Here is a 27,990-nt window from a genome sequence, read left to right as displayed (position 1 = left end):
CTTTTTACCAACTACAGTCCTCGTATATTAAACTGTAAATGGGATCAGCATCGTATTACCAACTACAGTCCTCGTATATTAAACTGTAAAGGAATCAGCATCGTATTACCAACTACAGTCCTCGTATATTAAACTGTAAAGGGGATCAGCATCGTATTACCAACTACAGTCCTCGTATATTAAACTGTAAAGGGGATCAGCATCGAATTACCAACTACAGTCCTCGTATATTAAACTGTGAAGGGGATCAGCATCGTATTACCAACTACAGTCCTCGTATATTAAACTGTAAAGGGGATCAGCATCGTATTACCAACTACAGTCCTCGTATATTAAACTGTAAAGGGGATCAGCATCGAATTACCAACTACAGTCCTCGTATATTAAACTGTAAAGGGGATCAGCATCGTATTACCAACTACAGTCCTCGTATATTAAACTGTAAAAGGGATCAGCATCGTATTACCAACTACAGTCCTCGTATATTAAACTGTAAAGGGGATCAGCATCGTATTACCAACTACAGTCCTCGTATATTAAACTGTAAAGGTGATCAGCATCGTGTTACCAACTACAGTCCTCGTATATTAAACTGTAAATGTGATCAGCATCGTATTACCAACTACAGTCCTCGTATATTAAACTGTAAAGGGGATCAGCATCGTATTAACAACTACAGTCCTCGAATATTAAACTGTAAAGGGGATCAGCATCGTGTTACCAACTACAGTCCTCGTATATTAAACTGTAAAGGGGATCAGCATCGTATTACCAACTACAGTCCTCGTATATTAAACTGTAAAGGGGATCATCATCGTATTACCAACTACAGTCCTCGTATATTAAACTGTAAAGGTGATCAGCATCGTGTTACCATCTACAGTCCTCGTATATTAAACTGTAAAGGGGATCAGCATTGTGTTACCAACTACAGTCCTCGTATAATAAACTTTACAGGGGATCAGCATCGTATTACCAACTACAGTCCTCGTATATTAAACTGTAAAGGGGATCAGCATCGTATTACCAACTACAGTCCTCATATATTAAACTGTAAAGGGGATCAGCATCGTGTTACCAACTACAGTCCTCGTATAATAGTCTTTAAAGGGGATCAGCATCGTATTACCAACTACAGTCCTCGTATATTAAACTGTAAATGGGATCAGCATCGTGTTACCAACTACAGTCCTCGTATATTAAACTGTAAAGGGGATCAGCATCGTATTACCAACTACAGTCCTCGTATATTAAACTGTAAAGGGGATCAGCATCGTGTTACCAACTACAGTCCTCGTATATTAAACTGTAAATGGCATCAGCATCGTATTACCAACTACAGTCCTAGTATATTAAACTGTAAAGGAATCAGCATCGTATTACCAACTACAGTCCTCGTATATTAAACTGTAAAGGGGATCAGCATCGTATTACCAACTACAGTCCTCGTATATTAAACTGTAAAGGGGATCAGCATCGAATTACCAACTACAGTCCTCGTATATTAAACTGTGAAGGGCATCAGCATTGTATTACCAACTACAGTCCTCGTATATTAAACTGTAAAGGGGATCAGCATCGTATTACCAACTACAGTCCTCGTATATTAAACTGTAAAGGGGATAAGCATCGAATTACCAACTACAGTCCTCGTATATTAAACTGTAAAGGGGATCAGCATCGTATTACCAACTACAGTCCTCGTATATTAAACTGTAAATGGGATCAGCATCGTATTACCAACTACAGTCCTCGTATATTAAATTGTAAAGGGGATCAGCATCGTATTAACAACTACAGTCCTCGAATATTAAACTGTAAAGGGGATCAGCATCGTGTTACCAACTACAGTCCTCGTATATTAAACTGTAAAGGGGATCAGCATCGTATTACCAACTACAGTCCTCGTATATTAAACTGTAAAGGGGATCAGCATCGTGTTACCAACTACAGTCCTCGTATATTAAACTGTAAAGGGGATCAGCATAGTGTTACCAACTACAGTCCTCGTATATTAAACTGTAAAGGGGATCAGCATCGTGTTACCAAATACAGTCCTCATATATTAAACTGTAGAGGGGATCAGCATCGTATTACCATCTAAAGTCCTCGTATGTTAAACTGTAAAGGGGATCAGCATCGTATTACCAACTACAGTCCTCGTATATTAAACTGTAAAGGGGATCAGCATCGTATTACCAACTACAGTCCTCGTATATTAAACTATAAAGGGGATCAGCATCGTATTACCAACTACAGTCCTCGTATATTAAACTGTAAAGGGGATCAGCATCGTATTACCAACTACAGTCCTCGTATATTAAACTGTAAAGGGGATCAGCATCGGGTTACCAACTACAGTCCTCCTATATTAAACTGTAACGGGGATCAGCATAGTGTTACCAACTACAGTCCTCGTATATTAAACTGTAAAGGGGATCAGCATCGTGTTACCAAATACAGTCCTCATATATTAAACTGTAGAGGGGATCAGCATCGTATTACCATCTAAAGTCCTCGTATGTTAAACTGTAAAGGGGATCAGCATCGTATTACCAACTACAGTCCTCGTATATTAAACTGTAAAGGGGATCAGCATCGTATTACCAACTACAGTCCTCGTATATTAAACTGTAAAGGGGATCAGCATCGTATTACCAACTACAGTCCTCGTATATTAAACTGTAAAGGGGATCAGCATCGTATTACCAACTACAGTCCTCGTATATTAAACTGTAGAGGGGATCAGCATCGTGTTACCAACTACAGTCCTCAGAAATTAAACTGTAGAGGGCAGAGCATCGTAATACCAACTACAGTCCTCGTATATTAAACTGTAAAGGGGATCAGCATCGTGTTACCAACTACAGTCCTCGTATATTAAACTGTAAAGGGGATCAGCATCGTATTACCAACTACAGTCCTCTTATATTAAACAGTAAAGGGGATCAGCATTGAATTACCAACTACAGTCCTCGTATATTAAACTGTAAAGGGGATCAGCATCGTATTACCAACTACAGTCCTTGTATATTAAACTGTAAAGGGGATCAGCATCGTATTAACAACTACAGTCCTCGAATATTAAACTGTAAAGGGGATCAGCATCGTGTTACCAACTACAGTCCTCGTATATTAAACTGTAAAGGGGATCAGCATCGTATTACCAACTACAGTCCTCGTATATTAAACTGTAAAGGGGATCATCATCGTATTACCAACTACAGTCCTCGTATTTTAAACTGTAAAGGTGATCAGCATCGTGTTACCATCTACAGTCCTCGTATATTAAACTGTAAAGGGGATCAGCATTGTGTTACCAACTACAGTCCTCGTATAATAAACTTTACAGGGGATCAGCATCGTATTACCAACTACAGTCCTCGTATATTAAACTGTAAAGGGGATCAGCATCGTATTACCAACTACAGTCCTCATATATTAAACTGTAAAGGGGATCAGCATCGTGTTACCAACTACAGTCCTCGTATAATAGTCTTTAAAGGGGATCAGCATCGTATTACCAACTACAGTCCTCGTATATTAAACTGTAAATGGGATCAGCATCGTGTTACCAACTACAGTCCTCGTATATTAAACTGTAAAGGGGATCAGCATCGTATTACCAACTACAGTCCTCGTATATTAAACTGTAAAGGGGATCAGCATCGTGTTACCAACTACAGTCCTCGTATATTAAACTGTAAATGGCATCAGCATCGTATTACCAACTACAGTCCTAGTATATTAAACTGTAAAGGAATCAGCATCGTATTACCAACTACAGTCCTCGTATATTAAACTGTAAAGGGCATCAGCATCGTATTACCAACTACAGTCCTCGTATATTAAACTGTAAAGGGGATCAGCATCGAATTACCAACTACAGTCCTCGTATATTAAACTGTGAAGGGCATCAGCATTGTATTACCAACTACAGTCCTCGTATATTAAACTGTAAAGGGGATCAGCATCGTATTACCAACTACAGTCCTCGTATATTAAACTGTAAAGGGGATAAGCATCGAATTACCAACTACAGTCCTCGTATATTAAACTGTAAAGGGGATCAGCATCGTATTACCAACTACAGTCCTCGTATATTAAACTGTAAATGGGATCAGCATCGTATTACCAACTACAGTCCTCGTATATTAAATTGTAAAGGGGATCAGCATCGTATTAACAACTACAGTCCTCGAATATTAAACTGTAAAGGGGATCAGCATCGTGTTACCAACTACAGTCCTCGTATATTAAACTGTAAAGGGGATCAGCATCGTATTACCAACTACAGTCCTCGTATATTAAACTGTAAAGGGGATCAGCATCGTGTTACCAACTACAGTCCTCGTATATTAAACTGTAAAGGGGATCAGCATAGTGTTACCAACTACAGTCCTCGTATATTAAACTGTAAAGGGGATCAGCATCGTGTTACCAAATACAGTCCTCATATATTAAACTGTAGAGGGGATCAGCATCGTATTACCATCTAAAGTCCTCGTATGTTAAACTGTAAAGGGGATCAGCATCGTATTACCAACTACAGTCCTCGTATATTAAACTGTAAAGGGGATCAGCATCGTATTACCAACTACAGTCCTCGTATATTAAACTATAAAGGGGATCAGCATCGTATTACCAACTACAGTCCTCGTATATTAAACTGTAAAGGGGATCAGCATCGTATTACCAACTACAGTCCTCGTATATTAAACTGTAAAGGGGATCAGCATCGGGTTACCAACTACAGTCCTCCTATATTAAACTGTAACGGGGATCAGCATAGTGTTACCAACTACAGTCCTCGTATATTAAACTGTAAAGGGGATCAGCATCGTGTTACCAAATACAGTCCTCATATATTAAACTGTAGAGGGGATCAGCATCGTATTACCATCTAAAGTCCTCGTATGTTAAACTGTAAAGGGGATCAGCATCGTATTACCAACTACAGTCCTCGTATATTAAACTGTAAAGGGGATCAGCATCGTATTACCAACTACAGTCCTCGTATATTAAACTGTAGAGGGGATCAGCATCGTGTTACCAACTACAGTCCTCAGAAATTAAACTGTAGAGGGCAGAGCATCGTAATACCAACTACAGTCCTCGTATATTAAACTGTAAAGGGGATCAGCATCGTGTTACCAACTACAGTCCTCGTATATTAAACTGTAAAGGGGATCAGCATCGTATTACCAACTACAGTCCTCGTATATTAAACAGTAAAGGGGATCAGCATTGAATTACCAACTACAGTCCTCGTATATTAAACTGTAAAGGGGATCAGCATCGTATTACCAACTACAGTCCTTGTATATTAAACTGTAAAGGGGATCAGCATCATATTACCAACTACAGTCCTCGTATATTAAACTGTAAAGGGGATCAGCATCGTATTACCAACTACAGTCCTTGTATATTAAACTGTAAAGGGGATCAGCATCGTGTTACCAACTACAGTCCTTGTATATTAAACTGTAAAGGGGATCAGCATCGTGTTACCAACTACAGTCCTCGTATATTAAACTGTAAATGGGATCAGCATCGTATTACCAACTACAGTGCTCATATATTAAATTGTAAAGGGGATCAGCATCGTATTAACAACTACAGTCCTTGAATATTAAACTGTAAAGGGGATCAGCATCGTGTTACCAACTACAGTCCTCGTATATTAAACTGTAAAGGGGATCAGCATCGTATTACCAACTACAGGCCTCGTATATTAAACTGTAAAGGGGATCAGCATCGTGTTACCATCTACAGTCCTCGTATAATAAACATTAAAGGGGATCAGCATCGTATTACCAACTACAGTCCTCGTATATTAAACTGTAAATGGGATCAGCATCGTGTTACCAACTACAGTCCTCGTATATTAAACTGTAAAGGGGATCAGCATCGTATTACCAACTACAGTCCTCGTATATTAAACTGTAAAGGGGATAAGCATCGAATTACCAACTACAGTCCTCGTATATTAAACTGTAAATGGGATCAGCATCGTATTACCAACTACAGTCCTCGTACATTAAACTGTAAAAGGGATCAGCATCGTATTACCAACTACAGTCCTCGTATATTAAACTGTAAAGGGGATAAGCATCGTATTACCAACTACAGTCCTTGTATATTAAACTGTAAAGGGGATCAGCATCGTGTTACCAACTACAGTCCTCGTATAATAAACATTAAAGGGGATCAGCATCGTATTACCAACTACAGTCCTCGTATATTAAACTGTAAATGGGATCAGCATCGTGTTACCAACTACAGTCCTCGTATATTAAACTGTAAAGGGGATCAGCATCGTATTACCAACTACAGTCCTCGTATATTAAACTGTAAAGGGGATAAGCATCGAATTACCAACTACAGTCCTCGTATATTAAACTGTAAATGGGATCAGCATCGTATTACCAACTACAGTCCTCGTACATTAAACTGTAAAAGGGATCAGCATCGTATTACCAACTACAGTCCTCGTATATTAAACTGTAAAGGGGATAAGCATCGTATTACCAACTACAGTCCTTGTATATTAAACTGTAAAGGGGATCAGCATCGTGTTACCAACTACAGTCCTCGTATATTAAACTGTAAATGGGATCAGCATCGTATTACCAACTACAGTCCTCGTATATTAAATTGTAAAGGGGATCAGCATCGTATTAACAACTACAGTCCTCGAATATTAAACTGTAAAGGGGATCAGCATCGTGTTACCAACTACAGTCCTCGTATATTAAACTGTAAAGGGGATCAGCATCGTATTACCAACTACAGTCCTCGTATATTAAACTGTAAAGGGGATCAGCATCGTGTTACCAACTACAGTCCTCGTATATTAAACTGTAAAGGGGATCAGCATAGTGTTACCAACTACAGTCCTCGTATATTAAACTGTAAAGGGGATCAGCATCGTGTTACCAAATACAGTCCTCATATATTAAACTGTAGAGGGGATCAGCATCGTATTACCATCTAAAGTCCTCGTATGTTAAACTGTAAAGGGGATCAGCATCGTATTACCAACTACAGTCCTCGTATATTAAACTGTAAAGGGGATCAGCATCGTATTACCAACTACAGTCCTCGTATATTAAACTGTAAAGGGGATCAGCATCGTATTACCAACTACAGTCCTCGTATATTAAACTGTAAAGGGGATCAGCATCGTATTACCAACTACAGTCCTCGTATATTAAACTGTAGAGGGGATCAGCATCGTGTTACCAACTACAGTCCTCATAAATTAAACTGTAGAGGGCAGAGCATCGTAATACCAACTACAGTCCTCGTATATTAAACTGTAAAGGGGATCAGCATCGTGTTACCAACTACAGTCCTTGTATATTAAACTGTAAAGGGGATCAGCATCGTATTACCAACTACAGTCCTCGTATATTAAATTGTAAAGGGGATCAGCATCGTATTAACAACTACAGTCCTCGAATATTAAACTGTAAAGGGGATCAGCATCGTGTTACCAATTACAGTCCTCGTATATTAAACTGTAAAGGGGATCAGCATCGTATTACCAACTACAGTCCTCGTATATTAAACTGTAAAGGGGATCAGCATCGTGTTACCAACTACAGTCCTCGTATATTAAACTGTAAAGGGGATCAGCATAGTGTTACCAACTACAGTCCTCGTATATTAAACTGTAAAGGGGATCAGCATCGTGTTACCAAATACAGTCCTCATATATTAAACTGTAAAGGGGATCAGCATCGTATTACCAACTACAGTCCTCGTATATTAAACTGTGGAGGGGATCAGCATCGTGTTACCAACTACAGTCCTCAGAAATTAAACTGTAGAGGGCAGAGCATCGTAATACCAACTACAGTCCTCGTATATTAAACTGTAAAGGGGATCAGCATCGTGTTACCAACTACAGTCCTCGTATATTAAACTGTAAAGGGGATCAGCATCGTATTACCAACTACAGTCCTCTTATATTAAACAGTAAAGGGGATCAGCATTGAATTACCAACTACAGTCCTCGTATATTAAACTGTAAAGGGGATCAGCATCGTATTACCAACTACAGTCCTTGTATATTAAACTGTAAAGGGGATCAGCATCGTATTAACAACTACAGTCCTCGAATATTAAACTGTAAAGGGGATCAGCATCGTGTTACCAACTACAGTCCTCGTATATTAAACTGTAAAGGGGATCAGCATCGTATTACCAACTACAGTCCTCGTATATTAAACTGTAAAGGGGATCATCATCGTATTACCAACTACAGTCCTCGTATATTAAACTGTAAAGGTGATCAGCATCGTGTTACCATCTACAGTCCTCGTATATTAAACTGTAAAGGGGATCAGCATTGTGTTACCAACTACAGTCCTCGTATAATAAACTTTACAGGGGATCAGCATCGTATTACCAACTACAGTCCTCGTATATTAAACTGTAAAGGGGATCAGCATCGTATTACCAACTACAGTCCTCTTATATTAAACAGTAAAGGGGATCAGCATTGAATTACCAACTACAGTCCTCGTATATTAAACTGTAAAGGGGATCAGCATCGTATTACCAACTACAGTCCTTGTATATTAAACTGTAAAGGGGATCAGCATCGTATTAACAACTACAGTCCTCGAATATTAAACTGTAAAGGGGATCAGCATCGTGTTACCAACTACAGTCCTCGTATATTAAACTGTAAAGGGGATCAGCATCGTATTACCAACTACAGTCCTCGTATATTAAACTGTAAAGGGGATCATCATCGTATTACCAACTACAGTCCTCGTATATTAAACTGTAAAGGGGATCATCATCGTATTACCAACTACAGTCCTCGTATATTAAACTGTAAAGGTGATCAGCATCGTGTTACCATCTACAGTCCTCGTATATTAAACTGTAAAGGGGATCAGCATTGTGTTACCAACTACAGTCCTCGTATAATAAACTTTACAGGGGATCAGCATCGTATTACCAACTACAGTCCTCGTATATTAAACTGTAAAGGGGATCAGCATCGTATTACCAACTACAGTCCTCATATATTAAACTGTAAAGGGGATCAGCATCGTGTTACCAACTACATTCCTCGTATAATAGTCTTTAAAGGGGATCAGCATCGTATTACCAACTACAGTCCTCGTATATTAAACTGTAAATGGGATCAGCATCGTGTTACCAACTACAGTCCTCGTATATTAAACTGTAAAGGGGATCAGCATCGTATTACCAACTACAGTCCTCGTATATTAAACTGTAAAGGGGATCAGCATCGTGTTACCAACTACAGTCCTCGTATATTAAACTGTAAATGGCATCAGCATCGTATTACCAACTACAGTCCTAGTATATTAAACTGTAAAGGAATCAGCATCGTATTACCAACTACAGTCCTCGTATATTAAACTGTAAAGGGGATCAGCATCGTATTACCAACTACAGTCCTCGTATATTAAACTGTAAAGGGGATCAGCATCGAATTACCAACTACAGTCCTCGTATATTAAACTGTGAAGGGCATCAGCATTGTATTACCAACTACAGTCCTCGTATATTAAACTGTAAAGGGGATCAGCATCGTATTACCAACTACAGTCCTCGTATATTAAACTGTAAAGGGGATAAGCATCGAATTACCAACTACAGTCCTCGTATATTAAACTGTAAAGGGGATCAGCATCGTATTACCAACTACAGTCCTCGTATATTAAACTGTAAATGGGATCAGCATCGTATTACCAACTACAGTCCTCGTATATTAAATTGTAAAGGGGATCAGCATCGTATTAACAACTACAGTCCTCGAATATTAAACTGTAAAGGGGATCAGCATCGTGTTACCAACTACAGTCCTCGTATATTAAACTGTAAAGGGGATCAGCATCGTATTACCAACTACAGTCCTCGTATATTAAACTGTAAAGGGGATCAGCATCGTGTTACCAACTACAGTCCTCGTATATTAAACTGTAAAGGGGATCAGCATAGTGTTACCAACTACAGTCCTCGTATATTAAACTGTAAAGGGGATCAGCATCGTGTTACCAAATACAGTCCTCATATATTAAACTGTAGAGGGGATCAGCATCGTATTACCATCTAAAGTCCTCGTATGTTAAACTGTAAAGGGGATCAGCATCGTATTACCAACTACAGTCCTCGTATATTAAACTGTAAAGGGGATCAGCATCGTATTACCAACTACAGTCCTCGTATATTAAACTATAAAGGGGATCAGCATCGTATTACCAACTACAGTCCTCGTATATTAAACTGTAAAGGGGATCAGCATCGTATTACCAACTACAGTCCTCGTATATTAAACTGTAAAGGGGATCAGCATCGGGTTACCAACTACAGTCCTCCTATATTAAACTGTAACGGGGATCAGCATAGTGTTACCAACTACAGTCCTCGTATATTAAACTGTAAAGGGGATCAGCATCGTGTTACCAAATACAGTCCTCATATATTAAACTGTAGAGGGGATCAGCATCGTATTACCATCTAAAGTCCTCGTATGTTAAACTGTAAAGGGGATCAGCATCGTATTACCAACTACAGTCCTCGTATATTAAACTGTAAAGGGGATCAGCATCGAATTACCAACTACAGTCCTCGTATAATAAACTTTACAGGGGATCAGCATCGTATTACCAACTACAGTCCTCGTATATTAAACTGTAAAGGGGATCAGCATCGTATTACCAACTACAGTCCTCATATATTAAACTGTAAAGGGGATCAGCATCGTGTTACCAACTACAGTCCTCGTATAATAGTCTTTAAAGGGGATCAGCATCGTATTACCAACTACAGTCCTCGTATATTAAACTGTAAATGGGATCAGCATCGTGTTACCAACTACAGTCCTCGTATATTAAACTGTAAAGGGGATCAGCATCGTATTACCAACTACAGTCCTCGTATATTAAACTGTAAAGGGGATCAGCATCGTGTTACCAACTACAGTCCTCGTATATTAAACTGTAAATGGCATCAGCATCGTATTACCAACTACAGTCCTAGTATATTAAACTGTAAAGGAATCAGCATCGTATTACCAACTACAGTCCTCGTATATTAAACTGTAAAGGGGATCAGCATCGTATTACCAACTACAGTCCTCGTATATTAAACTGTAAAGGGGATCAGCATCGAATTACCAACTACAGTCCTCGTATATTAAACTGTGAAGGGCATCAGCATTGTATTACCAACTACAGTCCTCGTATATTAAACTGTAAAGGGGATCAGCATCGTATTACCAACTACAGTCCTCGTATATTAAACTGTAAAGGGGATAAGCATCGAATTACCAACTACAGTCCTCGTATATTAAACTGTAAAGGGGATCAGCATCGTATTACCAACTACAGTCCTCGTATATTAAACTGTAAATGGGATCAGCATCGTATTACCAACTACAGTCCTCGTATATTAAATTGTAAAGGGGATCAGCATCGTATTAACAACTACAGTCCTCGAATATTAAACTGTAAAGGGGATCAGCATCGTGTTACCAACTACAGTCCTCGTATATTAAACTGTAAAGGGGATCAGCATCGTATTACCAACTACAGTCCTCGTATATTAAACTGTAAAGGGGATCAGCATCGTGTTACCAACTACAGTCCTCGTATATTAAACTGTAAAGGGGATCAGCATAGTGTTACCAACTACAGTCCTCGTATATTAAACTGTAAAGGGGATCAGCATCGTGTTACCAAATACAGTCCTCATATATTAAACTGTAGAGGGGATCAGCATCGTATTACCATCTAAAGTCCTCGTATGTTAAACTGTAAAGGGGATCAGCATCGTATTACCAACTACAGTCCTCGTATATTAAACTGTAAAGGGGATCAGCATCGTATTACCAACTACAGTCCTCGTATATTAAACTATAAAGGGGATCAGCATCGTATTACCAACTACAGTCCTCGTATATTAAACTGTAAAGGGGATCAGCATCGTATTACCAACTACAGTCCTCGTATATTAAACTGTAAAGGGGATCAGCATCGGGTTACCAACTACAGTCCTCCTATATTAAACTGTAACGGGGATCAGCATAGTGTTACCAACTACAGTCCTCGTATATTAAACTGTAGAGGGGATCAGCATCGTGTTACCAACTACAGTCCTCAGAAATTAAACTGTAGAGGGCAGAGCATCGTAATACCAACTACAGTCCTCGTATATTAAACTGTAAAGGGGATCAGCATCGTGTTACCAACTACAGTCCTCGTATATTAAACTGTAAAGGGGATCAGCATCGTATTACCAACTACAGTCCTCGTATATTAAACAGTAAAGGGGATCAGCATTGAATTACCAACTACAGTCCTCGTATATTAAACTGTAAAGGGGATCAGCATCGTATTACCAACTACAGTCCTTGTATATTAAACTGTAAAGGGGATCAGCATCATATTACCAACTACAGTCCTCGTATATTAAACTGTAAAGGGGATCAGCATCGTATTACCAACTACAGTCCTTGTATATTAAACTGTAAAGGGGATCAGCATCGTGTTACCAACTACAGTCCTTGTATATTAAACTGTAAAGGGGATCAGCATCGTGTTACCAACTACAGTCCTCGTATATTAAACTGTAAATGGGATCAGCATCGTATTACCAACTACAGTGCTCATATATTAAATTGTAAAGGGGATCAGCATCGTATTAACAACTACAGTCCTTGAATATTAAACTGTAAAGGGGATCAGCATCGTGTTACCAACTACAGTCCTCGTATATTAAACTGTAAAGGGGATCAGCATCGTATTACCAACTACAGGCCTCGTATATTAAACTGTAAAGGGGATCAGCATCGTGTTACCAACTACAGTCCTCGTATATTAAACTGTAAAGGGGATCAGCATAGTGTTACCAACTACAGTCCTCGTATATTAAACTGTAAAGGGGATCAGCATCGTGTTACCAAATACAGTCCTCATATATTAAACTGTAGAGGGGATCAGCATCGTATTACCATCTAAAGTCCTCGTATGTTAAACTGTAAAGGGGATCAGCATCGTATTACCAACTACAGTCCTCGTATATTAAACTGTAAAGGGGATCAGCATCGTATTACCAACTACAGTCCTCGTATATTAAACTATAAAGGGGATCAGCATCGTATTACCAACTACAGTCCTCGTATATTAAACTGTAAAGGGGATCAGCATCGTATTACCAACTACAGTCCTCGTATATTAAACTGTAAAGGGGATCAGCATCGGGTTACCAACTACAGTCCTCCTATATTAAACTGTAACGGGGATCAGCATAGTGTTACCAACTACAGTCCTCGTATATTAAACTGTAAAGGGTATCAGCATCGTGTTACCAAATACAGTCCTCATATATTAAACTGTAGAGGGGATCAGCATCGTATTACCATCTAAAGTCCTCGTATGTTAAACTGTAAAGGGGATCAGCATCGTATTACCAACTACAGTCCTCGTATATTAAACTGTAAAGGGGATCAGCATCGTATTACCAACTACAGTCCTCGTATATTAAACTGTAAAGGGGATCAGCATCGTATTACCAACTACAGTCCTCGTATATTAAACTGTAAAGGGGATCAGCATCGTATTACCAACTACAGTCCTCGTATATTAAACTGTAGAGGGGATCAGCATCGTGTTACCAACTACAGTCCTCAGAAATTAAACTGTAGAGGGCAGAGCATCGTAATACCAACTACAGTCCTCGTATATTAAACTGTAAAGGGGATCAGCATCGTGTTACCAACTACAGTCCTCGTATATTAAACTGTAAAGGGGATCAGCATCGTATTACCAACTACAGTCCTCGTATATTAAACAGTAAAGGGGATCAGCATTGAATTACCAACTACAGTCCTCGTATATTAAACTGTAAAGGGGATCAGCATCGTATTACCAACTACAGTCCTTGTATATTAAACTGTAAAGGGGATCAGCATCATATTACCAACTACAGTCCTCGTATATTAAACTGTAAAGGGGATCAGCATCGTATTACCAACTACAGTCCTTGTATATTAAACTGTAAAGGGGATCAGCATCGTGTTACCAACTACAGTCCTTGTATATTAAACTGTAAAGGGGATCAGCATCGTGTTACCAACTACAGTCCTCGTATATTAAACTGTAAATGGGATCAGCATCGTATTACCAACTACAGTGCTCATATATTAAATTGTAAAGGGGATCAGCATCGTATTAACAACTACAGTCCTTGAATATTAAACTGTAAAGGGGATCAGCATCGTGTTACCAACTACAGTCCTCGTATATTAAACTGTAAAGGGGATCAGCATCGTATTACCAACTACAGTCCTCGTATATTAAACTGTAAAGGGGATCAGCATCGTGTTACCAACTACAGTCCTCGTATAATAAACATTAAAGGGGATCAGCATCGTATTACCAACTACAGTCCTCGTATATTAAACTGTAAATGGGATCAGCATCGTGTTACCAACTACAGTCCTCGTATATTAAACTGTAAAGGGGATCAGCATCGTATTACCAACTACAGTCCTCGTATATTAAACTGTAAAGGGGATAAGCATCGAATTACCAACTACAGTCCTCGTATATTAAACTGTAAATGGGATCAGCATCGTATTACCAACTACAGTCCTCGTACATTAAACTGTAAAAGGGATCAGCATCGTATTACCAACTACAGTCCTCGTATATTAAACTGTAAAGGGGATAAGCATCGTATTACCAACTACAGTCCTTGTATATTAAACTGTAAAGGGGATCAGCATCGTGTTACCAACTACAGTCCTCGTATAATAAACATTAAAGGGGATCAGCATCGTATTACCAACTACAGTCCTCGTATATTAAACTGTAAATGGGATCAGCATCGTGTTACCAACTACAGTCCTCGTATATTAAACTGTAAAGGGGATCAGCATCGTATTACCAACTACAGTCCTCGTATATTAAACTGTAAAGGGGATAAGCATCGAATTACCAACTACAGTCCTCGTATATTAAACTGTAAATGGGATCAGCATCGTATTACCAACTACAGTCCTCGTACATTAAACTGTAAAAGGGATCAGCATCGTATTACCAACTACAGTCCTCGTATATTAAACTGTAAAGGGGATAAGCATCGTATTACCAACTACAGTCCTTGTATATTAAACTGTAAAGGGGATCAGCATCGTGTTACCAACTACAGTCCTCGTATATTAAACTGTAAATGGGATCAGCATCGTATTACCAACTACAGTCCTCGTATATTAAATTGTAAAGGGGATCAGCATCGTATTAACAACTACAGTCCTCGAATATTAAACTGTAAAGGGGATCAGCATCGTGTTACCAACTACAGTCCTCGTATATTAAACTGTAAAGGGGATCAGCATCGTATTACCAACTACAGTCCTCGTATATTAAACTGTAAAGGGGATCAGCATCGTGTTACCAACTACAGTCCTCGTATATTAAACTGTAAAGGGGATCAGCATAGTGTTACCAACTACAGTCCTCGTATATTAAACTGTAAAGGGGATCAGCATCGTGTTACCAAATACAGTCCTCATATATTAAACTGTAGAGGGGATCAGCATCGTATTACCATCTAAAGTCCTCGTATGTTAAACTGTAAAGGGGATCAGCATCGTATTACCAACTACAGTCCTCGTATATTAAACTGTAAAGGGGATCAGCATCGTATTACCAACTACAGTCCTCGTATATTAAACTGTAAAGGGGATCAGCATCGTATTACCAACTACAGTCCTCGTATATTAAACTGTAAAGGGGATCAGCATCGTATTACCAACTACAGTCCTCGTATATTAAACTGTAGAGGGGATCAGCATCGTGTTACCAACTACAGTCCTCATAAATTAAACTGTAGAGGGCAGAGCATCGTAATACCAACTACAGTCCTCGTATATTAAACTGTAAAGGGGATCAGCATCGTGTTACCAACTACAGTCCTTGTATATTAAACTGTAAAGGGGATCAGCATCGTATTACCAACTACAGTCCTCGTATATTAAATTGTAAAGGGGATCAGCATCGTATTAACAACTACAGTCCTCGAATATTAAACTGTAATGGGGATCAGCATCGTGTTACCAATTACAGTCCTCGTATATTAAACTGTAAAGGGGATCAGCATCGTATTACCAACTACAGTCCTCGTATATTAAACTGTAAAGGGGATCAGCATCGTGTTACCAACTACAGTCCTCGTATATTAAACTGTAAAGGGGATCAGCATAGTGTTACCAACTACAGTCCTCGTATATTAAACTGTAAAGGGGATCAGCATCGTGTTACCAAATACAGTCCTCATATATTAAACTGTAAAGGGGATCAGCATCGTATTACCAACTACAGTCCTCGTATATTAAACTGTGGAGGGGATCAGCATCGTGTTACCAACTACAGTCCTCATAAATTAAACTGTAGAGGGCAGAGCATCGTAATACCAACTACAGTCCTCGTATATTAAACTGTAAAGGGGATCAGCATCGTGTTACCAACTACAGTCCTCGTATATTAAACTGTAAAGGGGATCAGCATCATATTACCAACTACAGTCCTCGTATATTAAACAGTAAAGGGGATCAGCATTGAATTACCAACTACAGTCCTCGTATATTAAACTGTAAAGGGGATCAGCATCGTATTACCAACTACAGTCCTCGTATATTAAACTGTAAAGGGGATCAGCATCATATTACCAACTACAGTCCTCGTATATTAAACTGTATAGGGGATCAGCAACGTATTACCAACTACAGTCCTCGTATATTAAACTTTACAGGGGATCAGCATCGTATTACCAACTACAGTCCTCGTATATTAAACTGTAAAGGGGATCAGCATCGTATTACCAACTACAGTCCTCTTATATTAAACAGTAAAGGGGATCAGCATTGAATTACCAACTACAGTCCTCGTATATTAAACTGTAAAGGGGATCAGCATCGTATTACCAACTACAGTCCTTGTATATTAAACTGTAAAGGGGATCAGCATCGTATTAACAACTACAGTCCTCGAATATTAAACTGTAAAGGGGATCAGCATCGTGTTACCAACTACAGTCCTCGTATATTAAACTGTAAAGGGGATCAGCATCGTATTACCAACTACAGTCCTCGTATATTAAACTGTAAAGGGGATAAGCATCGAATTACCAACTACAGTCCTCGTATATTAAACTGTAAATGGGATCAGCATCGTATTACCAACTACAGTCCTCGTACATTAAACTGTAAAAGGGATCAGCATCGTATTACCAACTACAGTCCTCGTATATTAAACTGTAAAGGGGATAAGCATCGTATTACCAACTACAGTCCTTGTATATTAAACTGTAAAGGGGATCAGCATCGTGTTACCAACTACAGTCCTCGTATATTAAACTGTAAATGGGATCAGCATCGTATTACCAACTACAGTCCTCGTATATTAAATTGTAAAGGGGATCAGCATCGTATTAACAACTACAGTCCTCGAATATTAAACTGTAAAGGGGATCAGCATCGTGTTACCAACTACAGTCCTCGTATATTAAACTGTAAAGGGGATCAGCATCGTATTACCAACTACAGTCCTCGTATATTAAACTGTAAAGGGGATCAGCATCGTGTTACCAACTACAGTCCTCGTATATTAAACTGTAAAGGGGATCAGCATAGTGTTACCAACTACAGTCCTCGTATATTAAACTGTAAAGGGGATCAGCATCGTGTTACCAAATACAGTCCTCATATATTAAACTGTAGAGGGGATCAGCATCGTATTACCATCTAAAGTCCTCGTATGTTAAACTGTAAAGGGGATCAGCATCGTATTACCAACTACAGTCCTCGTATATTAAACTGTAAAGGGGATCAGCATCGTATTACCAACTACAGTCCTCGTATATTAAACTGTAAAGGGGATCAGCATCGTATTACCAACTACAGTCCTCGTATATTAAACTGTAAAGGGGATCAGCATCGTATTACCAACTACAGTCCTCGTATATTAAACTGTAGAGGGGATCAGCATCGTGTTACCAACTACAGTCCTCATAAATTAAACTGTAGAGGGCAGAGCATCGTAATACCAACTACAGTCCTCGTATATTAAACTGTAAAGGGGATCAGCATCGTGTTACCAACTACAGTCCTTGTATATTAAACTGTAAAGGGGATCAGCATCGTATTACCAACTACAGTCCTCGTATATTAAATTGTAAAGGGGATCAGCATCGTATTAACAACTACAGTCCTCGAATATTAAACTGTAATGGGGATCAGCATCGTGTTACCAATTACAGTCCTCGTATATTAAACTGTAAAGGGGATCAGCATCGTATTACCAACTACAGTCCTCGTATATTAAACTGTAAAGGGGATCAGCATCGTGTTACCAACTACAGTCCTCGTATATTAAACTGTAAAGGGGATCAGCATAGTGTTACCAACTACAGTCCTCGTATATTAAACTGTAAAGGGGATCAGCATCGTGTTACCAAATACAGTCCTCATATATTAAACTGTAAAGGGGATCAGCATCGTATTACCAACTACAGTCCTCGTATATTAAACTGTGGAGGGGATCAGCATCGTGTTACCAACTACAGTCCTCATAAATTAAACTGTAGAGGGCAGAGCATCGTAATACCAACTACAGTCCTCGTATATTAAACTGTAAAGGGGATCAGCATCGTGTTACCAACTACAGTCCTCGTATATTAAACTGTAAAGGGGATCAGCATCATATTACCAACTACAGTCCTCGTATATTAAACAGTAAAGGGGATCAGCATTGAATTACCAACTACAGTCCTCGTATATTAAACTGTAAAGGGGATCAGCATCGTATTACCAACTACAGTCCTCGTATATTAAACTGTAAAGGGGATCAGCATCATATTACCAACTACAGTCCTCGTATATTAAACTGTATAGGGGATCAGCAACGTATTACCAACTACAGTCCTCGTATATTAAACTTTACAGGGGATCAGCATCGTATTACCAACTACAGTCCTCGTATATTAAACTGTAAAGGGGATCAGCATCGTATTACCAACTACAGTCCTCTTATATTAAACAGTAAAGGGGATCAGCATTGAATTACCAACTACAGTCCTCGTATATTAAACTGTAAAGGGGATCAGCATCGTATTACCAACTACAGTCCTTGTATATTAAACTGTAAAGGGGATCAGCATCGTATTAACAACTACAGTCCTCGAATATTAAACTGTAAAGGGGATCAGCATCGTGTTACCAACTACAGTCCTCGTATATTAAACTGTAAAGGGGATCAGCATCGTATTACCAACTACAGTCCTCGTATATTAAACTGTAAAGGGGATCATCATCGTATTACCAACTACAGTCCTCGTATATTAAACTGTAAAGGGGATCATCATCGTATTACCAACTACAGTCCTCGTATATTAAACTGTAAAGGTGATCAGCATCGTGTTACCATCTACAGTCCTCGTATATTAAACTGTAAAGGGGATCAGCATTGTGTTACCAACTACAGTCCTCGTATAATAAACTTTACAGGGGATCAGCATCGTATTACCAACTACAGTCCTCGTATATTAAACTGTAAAGGGGATCAGCATCGTATTACCAACTACAGTCCTCATATATTAAACTGTAAAGGGGATCAGCATCGTGTTACCAACTACATTCCTCGTATAATAGTCTTTAAAGGGGATCAGCATCGTATTACCAACTACAGTCCTCGTATATTAAACTGTAAATGGGATCAGCATCGTGTTACCAACTACAGTCCTCGTATATTAAACTGTAAAGGGGATCAGCATCGTATTACCAACTACAGTCCTCGTATATTAAACTGTAAAGGGGATCAGCATCGTGTTACCAACTACAGTCCTCGTATATTAAACTGTAAATGGCATCAGCATCGTATTACCAACTACAGTCCTAGTATATTAAACTGTAAAGGAATCAGCATCGTATTACCAACTACAGTCCTCGTATATTAAACTGTAAAGGGGATCAGCATCGTATTACCAACTACAGTCCTCGTATATTAAACTGTAAAGGGGATCAGCATCGAATTACCAACTACAGTCCTCGTATATTAAACTGTGAAGGGCATCAGCATTGTATTACCAACTACAGTCCTCGTATATTAAACTGTAAAGGGGATCAGCATCGTATTACCAACTACAGTCCTCGTATATTAAACTGTAAAGGGGATAAGCATCGAATTACCAACTACAGTCCTCGTATATTAAACTGTAAAGGGGATCAGCATCGTATTACCAACTACAGTCCTCGTATATTAAACTGTAAATGGGATCAGCATCGTATTACCAACTACAGTCCTCGTATATTAAATTGTAAAGGGGATCAGCATCGTATTAACAACTACAGTCCTCGAATATTAAACTGTAAAGGGGATCAGCATCGTGTTACCAACTACAGTCCTCGTATATTAAACTGTAAAGGGGATCAGCATCGTATTACCAACTACAGTCCTCGTATATTAAACTGTAAAGGGGATCAGCATCGTGTTACCAACTACAGTCCTCGTATATTAAACTGTAAAGGGGATCAGCATAGTGTTACCAACTACAGTCCTCGTATATTAAACTGTAAAGGGGATCAGCATCGTGTTACCAAATACAGTCCTCATATATTAAACTGTAGAGGGGATCAGCATCGTATTACCATCTAAAGTCCTCGTATGTTAAACTGTAAAGGGGATCAGCATCGTATTACCAACTACAGTCCTCGTATATTAAACTGTAAAGGGGATCAGCATCGTATTACCAACTACAGTCCTCGTATATTAAACTATAAAGGGGATCAGCATCGTATTACCAACTACAGTCCTCGTATATTAAACTGTAAAGGGGATCAGCATCGTATTACCAACTACAGTCCTCGTATATTAAACTGTAAAGGGGATCAGCATCGGGTTACCAACTACAGTCCTCCTATATTAAACTGTAACGGGGATCAGCATAGTGTTACCAACTACAGTCCTCGTATATTAAACTGTAAAGGGGATCAGCATCGTGTTACCAAATACAGTCCTCATATATTAAACTGTAGAGGGGATCAGCATCGTATTACCATCTAAAGTCCTCGTATGTTAAACTGTAAAGGGGATCAGCATCGTATTACCAACTACAGTCCTCGTATATTAAACTGTAAAGGGGATCAGCATCGAATTACCAACTACAGTCCTCGTATAATAAACTGTACAGGGGATCAGCATCGTATTACCAACTACAGTCCTCGTATATTAAACTGTAAAGGGGATCAGCATCGTATTACCAACTACAGTCCTCATATATTAAACTGTAAAGGGGATCAGCATCGTGTTACCAACTACAGTCCTCGTATAATAGTCTTTAAAGGGGATCAGCATCGTATTACCAACTACAGTCCTCGTATATTAAACTGTAAATGGGATCAGCATCGTGTTACCAACTACAGTCCTCTTATATTAAACTGTAAAGGGGATCAGCATCGTATTACCAACTACAGTCCTCGTATATTAAACTGTAAAGGGGATCAGCATCGTGTTACCAACTACAGTCCTCGTATATTAAACTGTAAATGGCATCAGCATCGTATTACCAACTACAGTCCTAGTATATTAAACTGTAAAGGAATCAGCATCGTATTACCAACTACAGTCCTCGTATATTAAACTGTAAAGGGGATCAGCATCGTATTACCAACTACAGTCCTCGTATATTAAACTGTAAAGGGGATCAGCATCGAATTACCAACTACAGTCCTCGTATATTAAACTGTGAAGGGCATCAGCATTGTATTACCAACTACAGTCCTCGTATATTAAACTGTAAAGGGGATCAGCATCGTATTACCAACTACAGTCCTCGTATATTAAACTGTAAAGGGGATAAGCATCGAATTACCAACTACAGTCCTCGTATATTAAACTGTAAAGGGGATCAGCATCGTATTACCAACTACAGTCCTCGTATATTAAACTGTAAATGGGATCAGCATCGTATTACCAACTACAGTCCTCGTATATTAAATTGTAAAGGGGATCAGCATCGTATTAACAACTACAGTCCTCGAATATTAAACTGTAAAGGGGATCAGCATCGTGTTACCAACTACAGTCCTCGTATATTAAACTGTAAAGGGGATCAGCATCGTATTACCAACTACAGTCCTCGTATATTAAACTGTAAAGGGGATCAGCATCGTGTTACCAACTACAGTCCTCGTATATTAAACTGTAAAGGGGATCAGCATAGTGTTACCAACTACAGTCCTCGTATATTAAACTGGAAAGGGGATCAGCATCGTGTTACCAAATACAGTCCTCATATATTAAACTGTAGAGGGGATCAGCATCGTATTACCATCTAAAGTCCTCGTATGTTAAACTGTAAAGGGGATCAGCATCGTATTACCAACTACAGTCCTCGTATATTAAACTGTAAAGGGGATCAGCATCGTATTACCAACTACAGTCCTCGTATATTAAACTATAAAGGGGATCAGCATCGTATTACCAACTACAGTCCTCGTATATTAAACTGTAAAGGGGATCAGCATCGTATTACCAACTACAGTCCTCGTATATTAAACTGTAAAGGGGATCAGCATCGGGTTACCAACTACAGTCCTCCTATATTAAACTGTAACGGGGATCAGCATAGTGTTACCAACTACAGTCCTCGTATATTAAACTGTAAAGGGGATCAGCATCGTGTTACCAAATACAGTCCTCATATATTAAACTGTAGAGGGGATCAGCATCGTATTACCATCTAAAGTCCTCGTATGTTAAACTGTAAAGGGGATCAGCATCGTATTACCAACTACAGTCCTCGTATATTAAACTGTAAAGGGGATCAGCATCGTATTACCAACTACAGTCCTCGTATATTAAACTGTAAAGGGGATCAGCATCGTATTACCAACTACAGTCCTCGTATATTAAACTGTAAAGGGGATCAGCATCGTATTACCAACTACAGTCCTCGTATATTAAACTGTAGAGGGGATCAGCATCGTGTTACCAACTACAGTCCTCAGAAATTAAACTGTAGAGGGCAGAGCATCGTAATACCAACTACAGTCCTCGTATATTAAACTGTAAAGGGGATCAGCATCGTGTTACCAACTACAGTCCTCGTATATTAAACTGTAAAGGGGATCAGCATCGTATTACCAACTACAGTCCTCGTATATTAAACAGTAAAGGGGATCAGCATTGAATTACCAACTACAGTCCTCGTATATTAAACTGTAAAGGGGATCAGCATCGTATTACCAACTACAGTCCTTGTATATTAAACTGTAAAGGGGATCAGCATCATATTACCAACTACAGTCCTCGTATATTAAACTGTAAAGGGGATCAGCATCGTATTACCAACTACAGTCCTTGTATATTAAACTGTAAAGGGGATCAGCATCGTGTTACCAACTACAGTCCTTGTATATTAAACTGTAAAGGGGATCAGCATCGTGTTACCAACTACAGTCCTCGTATATTAAACTGTAAATGGGATCAGCATCGTATTACCAACTACAGTGCTCATATATTAAATTGTAAAGGGGATCAGCATCGTATTAACAACTACAGTCCTTGAATATTAAACTGTAAAGGGGATCAGCATCGTGTTACCAACTACAGTCCTCGTATATTAAACTGTAAAGGGGATCAGCATCGTATTACCAACTACAGGCCTCGTATATTAAACTGTAAAGGGGATCAGCATCGTGTTACCAACTACAGTCCTCGTATATTAAACTGTAAAGGGGATCAGCATAGTGTTACCAACTACAGTCCTCGTATATTAAACTGTAAAGGGGATCAGCATCGTGTTACCAAATACAGTCCTCATATATTAAACTGTAGAGGGGATCAGCATCGTATTACCATCTAAAGTCCTCGTATGTTAAACTGTAAAGGGGATCAGCATCGTATTACCAACTACAGTCCTCGTATATTAAACTGTAAAGGGGATCAGCATCGTATTACCAACTACAGTCCTCGTATATTAAACTATAAAGGGGATCAGCATCGTATTACCAACTACAGTCCTCGTATATTAAACTGTAAAGGGGATCAGCATCGTATTACCAACTACAGTCCTCGTATATTAAACTGTAAAGGGGATCAGCATCGGGTTACCAACTACAGTCCTCCTATATTAAACTGTAACGGGGATCAGCATAGTGTTACCAACTACAGTCCTCGTATATTAAACTGTAAAGGGGATCAGCATCGTGTTACCAAATACAGTCCTCATATATTAAACTGTAGAGGGGATCAGCATCGTATTACCATCTAAAGTCCTCGTATGTTAAACTGTAAAGGGGATCAGCATCGTATTACCAACTACAGTCCTCGTATATTAAACTGTAAAGGGGATCAGCATCGTATTACCAACTACAGTCCTCGTATATTAAACTGTAAAGGGGATCAGCATCGTATTACCAACTACAGTCCTCGTATATTAAACTGTAAAGGGGATCAGCATCGTATTACCAACTACAGTCCTCGTATATTAAACTGTAGAGGGGATCAGCATCGTGTTACCAACTACAGTCCTCAGAAATTAAACTGTAGAGGGCAGAGCATCGTAATACCAACTACAGTCCTCGTATATTAAACTGTAAAGGGGATCAGCATCGTGTTACCAACTACAGTCCTCGTATATTAAACTGTAAAGGGGATCAGCATCGTATTACCAACTACAGTCCTCGTATATTAAACAGTAAAGGGGATCAGCATTGAATTACCAACTACAGTCCTCGTATATTAAACTGTAAAGGGGATCAGCATCGTATTACCAACTACAGTCCTTGTATATTAAACTGTAAAGGGGATCAGCATCATATTACCAACTACAGTCCTCGTATATTAAACTGTAAAGGGGATCAGCATCGTATTACCAACTACAGTCCTTGTATATTAAACTGTAAAGGGGATCAGCATCGTGTTACCAACTACAGTCCTTGTATATTAAACTGTAAAGGGGATCAGCATCGTGTTACCAACTACAGTCCTCGTATATTAAACTGTAAATGGGATCAGCATCGTATTACCAACTACAGTGCTCATATATTAAATTGTAAAGGGGATCAGCATCGTATTAACAACTACAGTCCTTGAATATTAAACTGTAAAGGGGATCAGCATCGTGTTACCAACTACAGTCCTCGTATATTAAACTGTAAAGGGGATCAGCATCGTATTACCAACTACAGGCCTCGTATATTAAACTGTAAAGGGGATCAGCATCGTGTTACCAACTACAGTCCTCGTATAATAAACATTAAAGGGGATCAGCATCGTATTACCAACTACAGTCCTCGTATATTAAACTGTAAATGGGATCAGCATCGTGTTACCAACTACAGTCCTCGTATATTAAACTGTAAAGGGGATCAGCATCGTATTACCAACTACAGTCCTCGTATATTAAACTGTAAAGGGGATAAGCATCGAATTACCAACTACAGTCCTCGTATATTAAACTGTAAATGGGATCAGCATCGTATTACCAACTACAGTCCTCGTACATTAAACTGTAAAAGGGATCAGCATCGTATTACCAACTACAGTCCTCGTATATTAAACTGTAAAGGGGATAAGCATCGTATTACCAACTACAGTCCTTGTATATTAAACTGTAAAGGGGATCAGCATCGTGTTACCAACTACAGTCCTCGTATAATAAACATTAAAGGGGATCAGCATCTTATTACCAACTACAGTCCTCGTATATTAAACTGTAAATGGGATCAGCATCGTGTTACCAACTACAGTCCTCGTATATTAAACTGTAAAGGGGATCAGCATCGTATTACCAACTACAGTCCTCGTATATTAAACTGTAAAGGGGATAAGCATCGAATTACCAACTACAGTCCTCGTATATTAAACTGTAAATGGGATCAGCATCGTATTACCAACTACAGTCCTCGTACATTAAACTGTAAAAGGGATCAGCATCGTATTACCAACTACAGTCCTCGTATATTAAACTGTAAAGGGGATAAGCATCGTATTACCAACTACAGTCCTTGTATATTAAACTGTAAAGGGGATCAGCATCGTGTTACCAACTACAGTCCTCGTATATTAAACTGTAAATGGGATCAGCATCGTATTACCAACTACAGTCCTCGTATATTAAATTGTAAAGGGGATCAGCATCGTATTAACAACTACAGTCCTCGAATATTAAACTGTAAAGGGGATCAGCATCGTGTTACCAACTACAGTCCTCGTATATTAAACTGTAAAGGGGATCAGCATCGTATTACCAACTACAGTCCTCGTATATTAAACTGTAAAGGGGATCAGCATCGTGTTACCAACTACAGTCCTCGTATATTAAACTGTAAAGGGGATCAGCATAGTGTTACCAACTACAGTCCTCGTATATTAAACTGTAAAGGGGATCAGCATCGTGTTACCAAATACAGTCCTCATATATTAAACTGTAGAGGGGATCAGCATCGTATTACCATCTAAAGTCCTCGTATGTTAAACTGTAAAGGGGATCAGCATCGTATTACCAACTACAGTCCTCGTATATTAAACTGTAAAGGGGATCAGCATCGTATTACCAACTACAGTCCTCGTATATTAAACTGTAAAGGGGATCAGCATCGTATTACCAACTACAGTCCTCGTATATTAAACTGTAAAGGGGATCAGCATCGTATTACCAACTACAGTCCTCGTATATTAAACTGTAGAGGGGATCAGCATCGTGTTACCAACTACAGTCCTCATAAATTAAACTGTAGAGGGCAGAGCATCGTAATACCAACTACAGTCCTCGTATATTAAACTGTAAAGGGGATCAGCATCGTGTTACCAACTACAGTCCTTGTATATTAAACTGTAAAGGGGATCAGCATCGTATTACCAACTACAGTCCTCGTATATTAAATTGTAAAGGGGATCAGCATCGTATTAACAACTACAGTCCTCGAATATTAAACTGTAAAGGGGATCAGCATCGTGTTACCAATTACAGTCCTCGTATATTAAACTGTAAAGGGGATCAGCATCGTATTACCAACTACAGTCCTCGTATATTAAACTGTAAAGGGGATCAGCATCGTGTTACCAACTACAGTCCTCGTATATTAAACTGTAAAGGGGATCAGCATAGTGTTACCAACTACAGTCCTCGTATATTAAACTGTAAAGGGGATCAGCATCGTGTTACCAAATACAGTCCTCATATATTAAACTGTAAAGGGGATCAGCATCGTATTACCAACTACAGTCCTCGTATATTAAACTGTGGAGGGGATCAGCATCGTGTTACCAACTACAGTCCTCATAAATTAAACTGTAGAGGGCAGAGCATCGTAATACCAACTACAGTCCTCGTATATTAAACTGTAAAGGGGATCAGCATCGTGTTACCAACTACAGTCCTCGTATATTAAACTGTAAAGGGGATCAGCATCATATTACCAACTACAGTCCTCGTATATTAAGCAGTAAAGGGGATCAGCATTGAATTACCAACTACAGTCCTCGTATATTAAACTGTAAAGGGGATCAGCATCGTATTACCAACTACAGTCCTCGTATATTAAACTGTAAAGGGGATCAGCATCATATTACCAACTACAGTCCTCGTATATTAAACTGTATAGGGGATCAGCAACGTATTACCAACTACAGTCCTCGTATATTAAACTGTAAAGGGGATCAGCATCGTATTACCAACTACAGTCCTCGTATTATAAACTGTAAAGGGGATCAGCATCGTATTACCAACTACAGTCCTCCTATATTAAACTGTAAATGGGATCAGCATCGTATTACCAACTACAATCCTCGTATATTAAACTGTAAAGGGGATCAGCATCGTATTACCAACTACAGTCCTCGTATATTAAACTGTAAAAGGGATCAGCATCGTATTACCAACTACAGTCCTCGTATATTAAACTGTAAAGGGGATCAGCATCGTATTACCAAC

The sequence above is a fragment of the Salmo salar genome, chromosome 18 (assembly GCF_965601325.2).
Source record: "Salmo salar chromosome 18, fSalSal1, whole genome shotgun sequence".
NCBI classification, from domain to species: Eukaryota; Metazoa; Chordata; class Actinopteri; order Salmoniformes; family Salmonidae; genus Salmo; species Salmo salar.
This window is presented reverse-complemented; position numbering follows the sequence as displayed.